This window comes from Micromesistius poutassou (genome assembly GCF_964030765.1).
Source record: "Micromesistius poutassou genome assembly, chromosome: 3".
Classification (NCBI taxonomy): Eukaryota; Metazoa; Chordata; class Actinopteri; order Gadiformes; family Gadidae; genus Micromesistius; species Micromesistius poutassou.
In genome coordinates this window covers 8,307,140-8,315,192 of record NC_140273.1, presented here as the reverse complement: position 1 = coordinate 8,315,192, position 8,053 = coordinate 8,307,140, and the positions used below count along the sequence as shown (strand labels likewise).

General features: G+C 43.1%; 1 pseudogene across 1 annotated transcript; it reads left to right on the top strand.

Annotated features, from left to right (window-relative positions):
* The first annotated feature begins 1,788 nt into the window (after positions 1-1,788).
* Positions 1,789-2,839, top strand: LOC311340550 (annotated as a pseudogene). Its single transcript has 3 exons — positions 1,789-1,884; positions 1,969-2,393; positions 2,536-2,839. The product of its transcript is annotated as an uncharacterized misc_RNA (transcript).
* Positions 2,840-8,053: the final 5,214 nt, after the last annotated feature.

Sequence of the window (8,053 nt, the reverse complement as noted above, 5' to 3'; positions counted from 1 at the left end):
CCCATCTAAATATGGATGTGTTTCACTAATGTTGGATGCCATGTCCATCAAAAAACATGTGCAATACAATTCACATACTGAGTCAATGTCCGGATTTGTAAACATGGGAGATGGAAACAGTGAGACTGATGTTGCTTCTGAGGCTCTTGTGTTCATGGTGGTTGGCCTACAAGGACATTGGAAGGCTCCCATTGCATACTTCCTGACCAAGTCGCTATCTCCAGAACCACAGAGGGTCCTTCTCAGTCAGGCTTTGGAGGAGCTGCATGCACGGAGCATTCGGGTGGTTTGTCTAACAATGGATGGGCATGCCTTCAATGTCAGCATGTGCAACCAACTTGGATGTGAGCTGAAGGGGGACCCACGAGAGCCGCTTCAAACCAGTTTCCCACATCCGGTGACTGGCGAGAAAGTTTTTGTAATGATGGATGCTTGCCACATGCTCACACATGCTGGCACGTAATATGTTGCAGGTAAATGATGATCGTTTCTATTTCTACAATTTATGCCTCTGCTATTATCATTTTGATATTTGTACTTGTTTGAGCAGTGACTGATTCTTACTCTGCAGGCATACAGTCCAATTGCGACGACCACCGGACAGATCCATTGGAGGTACATCAATCGTCTCCATGATCTGCAAAGAGGATGGACTGCATGCTGCCAATAAAATTACAGACAAGCATGTCTACTTTGAGAACCACAAGATGAGGGTGAACCTGGCTGCACAGACACTGAGTCACTCCGTGTCAGTGGCTCTCCGCACAATGAGGGATCTTGGGTACTCTCAGTTTAAGGACTGTGAGGCAATGGCAGAATTCATTGAGGTAATACAATTAGTGATTATAGAACCAAGTACCTGTTTCTTTTTTTTAAACTAGTGCATGCCCGTCCATCCATCAAAGTGGTAAAGCTCTGTGAATTGCTGTAGTACAAAGCAGACCTATGAAAAGAAGGAAGTCAAGCAAATACTAATACTTGCATGTTTACTTGCATGTTGAGCATACAGTTTAGAAATATGTACCTGATACCTTATGATTTATATGCCGATATGTCTTTATAGATTATTGACAGGCTGTTTGACAATGAATGGACGCAATCCTTGGGCCAAAGGATACAAAGCTCCCTTGGGTGTTTTTAATTGGACAGAGAGGAAAGCATTTTTCTCTAGAGCCAGGGAGTACTTGCTCACTTTGGTGACAAAAGATGGAACCCCCCTTCACCAGTCTAAGAGGTCAATTAAAATAGTGTTTGTTAAGTTCATGACATGAGTTCTCCGATACTCTATTCCCTTATGCATCGTGTTCCTAAGATGCTCTGTTGTTCTGTTATGCATCGAGTTCCTAAGATGCTCCGTCATTCCCTAGTGTTCCTAAGATGCTCTGTTGTTCTGTTATGCATCATCGAGTTCCTAAGATGCTCCTAACTGCTTCAGTTTTGTTTCTGTTGGAATTATTTTGTTTTCAGTGTGTTTCAGGTCCTACTAAATGGTATGTATTACACAACACCAAGTACATGTAGGTATCAAAATGGTAGGTATTGGTAGGTATTTTAGTGTTGTGCATGTGTTCCATTGTTCCAAGTTATTGTTCCATTGTCTACAAGAATGGGTTATTACACTTTACAGATGGATGTGATGGAAAATTAAATTACTGCTTTGAATGAACAAAATCACATGGTGCTTTGTTGGGGTGTCTTGTTTGCCATGATCAGAGTAATACAACTTTTTTCTTTTGCAGGTACTTGTCGGTCATCAGATTTGTCATCAATATCGACACTATCATGCTGATGATTCCTGAACTGCTCCAGGTTCAGCGGTATGTGCTCACCTACAGGTTCAGCCAGGATCACTTGGAGCTCCTATATATGATCTTTTAATTGCAATAAATTCTTAAAATATAACTAATGAATATCTTTGTTATGTCTATGTGAATAATGTATGTATTGTGTGCCTGTTTTCCATACAAGGCGGATGTAATAATAATCCCACGGCCCGCCAGTTCCAGGCCATCTTCCGTCGTCTGATGGTTCGGTGTGGTGTCTCACCTGGTGAGACAGGCAATGTGGTAGCCCAAGATAACACTGTGTCCCTGTCTGCTGTGGAGATGTCCTCTGCTGAAACTGCTGAAGAGCACCCATCTCCATTCGCCAACATTTCGGCCCTTGTGTCTGACCATAGTTATCTCCCCACTCGGTTTGGTGGACTGGTGGAAAATGCTCTGGTCTACATAGCAGGATTTATAGTCAGGCAGATTCTACGAAAGCTGTCCTGTGCTGTGTGCCGTTGGAGCTTGGTCAGAGATGCTGTGCCATCTTCATTTGACAAGAACTTCCACCTTCTGACCCTGAAAAACAACAGAGGCCTAGTGATTCCATCACTACGCACAGTGAAGGTTGGATTTTATTATCTTGTTTTTTTTAATCTGTTAGTCTTTGAATATTAAAGTTGCTTTTTTTCTTATTTTCTCTGTTCTGTAAAGTGTATTTGAGCACTGTGTAAAGCACTATATAAATATAATGTATTATTGTTATAAGGTGCTGAGAGCTGCAGAGAGGGTGATCCGCCAAGCTTCGACAATGCAAGCTCAAGCTCCTAAGGTGTCAACAGTCCTACACATTGTCCGAGGGGAGATTGGTACAGAGGATGTATTTCTGCTTGGGGACCACATTGAGGAGACACAGTTTGGCATGGACAACCACCATTCTGACTTGTTATCATTGGTTGTGTCTGTGTTTCATAAGATAAGGCTGCACCACATCGCCAAACTTGCCTCTCTTGAACTTCAGAAAGGAAGCACAAGAAAGAAGCTATGCAAAACTCCTCTTTCAGGGGTTTTAATCCCACACAGGTATTGACACAACCCCCCCACCCCCCCTTCCTGTGAGGATGGACACTGGTTTTCAGCGGCCCTCACAGCCCCACCTTCCTGTGAGGATGGACACTGGTTTTCAGCGGCCCTCACAATCCCACACCACCCCCCCTTCCCGTGAGGATGGACACTGGTTTTCAGCGGCCCTCACAATCCCACACCACCACCCCACCCCTTTCAAGTGTACATATTGTATATAGTTCTCTGCAAACCTATGGTGGCATCATGCCTTCAGTGTGCATATTGTATATAGTTCTCTGCCTATGTCTAACCTATGAAATGTTCTATTTTGTCTTTATTATTTTGTCAGAATGCACCAGAATGCTTCATTTGTATGTGAAAATCACAAAAAAATCTTCTGGGGGAGGATGACCCCCCTACAGGGGTTTGTTTTACAAACTTTCAGCCCCACCTAAAACAAAATTCACCAGCCGCCACTGATTATGATGCATTCTCATTTTAGGCAAAGTATAAGACAATACTTTAACAGTATAATTGTAACCATGAATAATGTAGGATATACGTATGTATATATAACCTAATCATATTGTTTCTTCAACTTAAAAATAGCTGACCGGTTTTTTTCCCCTTCTCGTGGATTATATTCCCAGTTTTGATCTTGGACGTCTGGTCACTTATAGCATATAAGAATATTCTATTACTGTTAAGCAAACTATGAATAATAAAACATGCCAAAACATGTGTCCTTTATCATAGCTACACGTATGACAAAAAAACGCGTGGAAATCAGTGGTATTCAGTGAGGAAAGATTAATTAAATGCACTGACAGTTCACTGCTCCTGCCAAACGAATTACACTGAGTGGAGCGGATCACCACTCCAAGATGGCGGCCCCGCGTCTCGTCAGCGCCAGTAGGCAGTAGCGGTCGGTGCTGCGTCTACTTATAAGATGTTGCAGTAGCCTACTTGGGCTACCACTGATGACGTTTCACGAGAACGCAAGTGCACGAGTACACACAAGAACGCGAATTGAGAAACGGCTGTGGACTTGGGACTGTTAAATATCCCAGGATGCATTTTGCATTCCCATGTTTTAAAATATTAGTATGTAAGCTATAATAATAGAGAGTGTGTGTGTGTGTGTGTGTGTGTGTGTGTGTGTGTGTGTGTGTGTGTGTGTGTGTGTGTGTGTGTGTGTGTGTGTGTGTGTGTGTTAGGGATGGTAGCATTCACAGATTTGCATTGGTGCATCTTATTTAGAAATGTGACCAATAATTTAATATTTAGATTGAGTCCTCCTCTGTTTCTCAATCGCCCTCTGTGTAAAGCATAGAGTTCAGTACCTTGGACAAGGACCACCACGGAACACAAAGTTCCACAGAAAGACGAGTTGTCTCTGTTGTCCCTGATCACATAGAGCAGCATGTGGCCAGGTAGCATACTTTTATGTCAACTCTATTCAACCTCCTCTTGATTTATACGTCACTCTCAGACAATGATTCATCTAAACCTTTGTTGGATTGAATAAACTGACTTTAACAGGGTGTGTGTGCCAGTTTCAATTCATTGTAAACATAGACCATGTTGAGCGATTTGATGAAAGCCATTTAGCGCCAGCCATTTATACATTTTGCCAGTTTCTCCCTTGTTGCTGAGGGTACAAATTTGGAAAACAAGTGAATTACAAGGGACTTCGATAGGAAATAAATAATGACAGATAATAACGTTAATAGTTAATGTTACACGAAAGGCTCCATATTACATAGCACTTTGAGTCTGCCTTGTGTATGAAATGTGCTATATGAATAAAGTTGCCTTGCCTTGCCTTACCTAAAGTTTTTGAAAATGAAATTGTAGGTCCCGATCAAAGATATAGGTGCCAGAACCAGTCTGGGACGTCCCAGATCATGTTTCAGTAGGATCCTCCACAAATGAAGCTGTCTTAAGATATTGATGATTAAAGATTAAGATTTGCGTCAGACGCTTGAAGGTCAAGTGAACTATTAATAGTCTGTTGTAGCGGGTTTGCCTATTTAAAGTTGGGGTGCCAGTCAGAGTCAAGTCTAACAAAGTAAAATAAAACGGAACAAAATAGTTTAGGTATAACCCACACAAAATAATAACCAGGCAGATCAAAACACAGCAATCAACCACAAAAGCAAGCAAACAAAACAGCAATGCGATTTTCAATATATATCGTTCACAATTTATTGTCCACAGCGCCAAAAAAAACAAGAAGTCTGTGTGAATCCCGGTTTAGTTCAATCCGGATACTCCGTTCCAGGCTTTCACAATCCACAGTTCAATCCATCATGCGCCACAAAACAACTCAAAAAACTCCGCTCCGGGTTTTCCGCGAACTCCAACACAAAATAAGGAAATAAACTCAAAGTAAACAGCGTCTCTCGTCGCGATGCAACAAAACTCATCCAAAACAAAAAATGCCCCCGGGTACTCACGGTACCGAGTTTCTCTACCGTCAGTCTGTCAGTCCGAGCACTCGTGTCGACGAAAGTCCAACGATTAGGATCTCCGATGCCCGACGGCTCTATCACGGACCTTAAAACACGTCTTCTGACTCTTTTTCTCCTCTCACCACTTCCCCGGTGACTTGCACTCATTCATTGTTTCTGCCCTTCCGGGAGGACGGATTCAAAAGTACCCGCCAAAACGGTGGATTAATTCCATTGGCGTAGGAGGAAATGTGGGTGGATGACGGAGGAAGCCATGAATGGAGGTGTGTTTTAACGCGATTCTGACTTTGCGGCGCTACACTGTGGATGTCAGACAGTCGTCATTGAACTGGCACTCTTAACACCAGAAAAAACAACATAGACATTCACATAACAACCGCCCATATTGAGCAGACATATATAGAACTTCAAAAGCTATTTCGTCCAACCAGTTCTGAAATATGTTTCAAGAATTTAATTGTGATGACGTATGAACGCACAGGCACAGATCTTTTTGCACATGCATCTATATAGCTTTTAGATTGTAAGTTGCTTTGGATAAAAGCTTCTGCCCAATGCCCTACATTTAAATGTGGCTTCCTGAACAGCAGAATTTCCAAAAAGTTCCTTATGCTATGATGTGATGGAGGTGTGTTTTGAACTTTAAAGGGACTGTTTGTCATTTTTTTCACTTGTAGTCTAAACGCCCTGACACACCATTCCGACTGCCGATCGTCGGCTGAAAAGGCAGTCGGACCGATTTGGTCATGGTCGATTCAACATGTGCATCGGCTGAAAAGATCACAGACGGCTTGATGCAGGCCTGAGGCGTTGCTCTGTCCTTCCACTTTGTAGTTTAAAGCACTCCAGCAGTTGGCTGTGGAAGTGGTCCAGTAGAACAAGCCATGCAAGCATTTCTACCCTTTTGTTCAAAACATAATAAGGAGTCGGAGAGCTTCCAGAGCTTCCTGAACAGCAGAATGTTGTATCTTGTCTTTCAAAAAGTCGAAAAAGTTATTTATGTTCTCAGATGTGTTTTCAACATTAAGGGGACTGAGTGACCTTTGTCACTTCTTCACTAGTGGTCTACGTTGAGGGACGTTTTATGATGAAAGGCCAATGCAATAATAAGCATGAACCTAATTAACAGTCAGCCAATGTGTCTAGTAATCATTCACTAATGGTGTTCATATCATACTACATTTATAGATTATTTAATAGGGTTTAGGTAAACCCTAATGGTGTGTTCACACCGCACTTTGTCCCATTTCGCCTATTCGCGCGAATAGGCGAATGTTGCCGCGCGACAAATCATAATCTGTCGCTGTGCATTTTTGTGTGCATTCGCGGGGCGAATTTTTTTTTTGCCTGGCAACGGTCATTCATGCCAATTCATTCTCATCAACCATGGCCGAGATGTGTGTCTGTACCTGTTGTGGAAGAGGGAGAGCCCGTCGTTTATGGGTTAATAATATAATCCGGAGGCGCACACCGCTTTGTGCCGTGATATTATATATATCGTATATATTATATGATATAGATATTTATATATTATATGTAGATATAGAGCGGGAGTCGCAAACGGCAACAATCACTTTCTCCTCCAAGCTGCGGTTCACTGAACGGTTGAACGGTGATTGGCTGTTTTACGTTACTTCACCCTGGGAGTGAACTGATTGGCTGTTACGTGACGTCACCCAGGGAGTGAACGCTGATTGGCTGTTTTACGTTACTTCACCCACGTTACCCACAGGGAGTGAACGCTGATTGGCTGTTTCAACGCGAATGCCGCGAAGAAGTTGAAATATTTTAACTTTATTCGCGGGGCGAATTATTCGCGGCGCGAATCCACGTGAACGCGCTCGCCGTTCACGTGGAAAAATTTCGCGCTGTCAATCAAATCTTGTCGCGCGTATCGGCGAAAAAAAAATTCGCCCGATTCGCGTCTCCACGTTCACTTAACATTGAAACGTGTCGCGGGGCGAAGTGCGGTGTGAACACACAGTAAAGGTGTGTTCACACCGCACTTCGCCCCGCGACACGTTTCAATGTTAAGTGAACGTGGAGACGCGAATCGGGCGAATTTTTTTTTGCACAGCGACAGATTATGATTTGTCGCGCGGCAACATTCGCCTATTCGCGCGAATAGGCGAAATGGGACAAAGTGCGGTGTGAACACACAGTAAATCTCACTAAGTGGCGAAGGGTTAGACCTTCCACTTCGCAGGTCGCTCGTGTCCTATCACTTGGTAGGTAAGCGCAGTCTCAGCGGTCGGCTGGGGAAATTGACCTTTCAAGGAGAACGCGTCATTTCTAGCCTTTTGTTCAAACCCAATGCGGCCTCCTCTATAACATTTAAGTAGTAATTCAAGCTCAAGGTCTCACTCACCGACAATAATTAACGTGCTTGCAACCTGCAAAGTAATGGACCTGCAGTTAATTACCCCTGCCCTGTTTTTAAGCCAACACAACAGTCGCTACAGGCCCGGAGTGGCCATCGGGACGTTCGGGAGGTTTCCCGTTGGGCCGGTCCTCTTTCAAATGTATTTTGGGCTGCTTGGGTGAAAGAAAAAAATACTTTGACCATTATTTTATCTTCTCCTAAAGTAGACTTAATTCATCTGAAATTTCAGCCCCAGCATCGCAGTATATATAATATGGATTATACAATGTACGGTAGTTCACCCCTCCCAATTATTTTAGTTGGTGTGGCCCATGTTGCGTCTTTAACAGCGTCTTTAACAGAAGAGAATCAGCGAACAGAAGCGA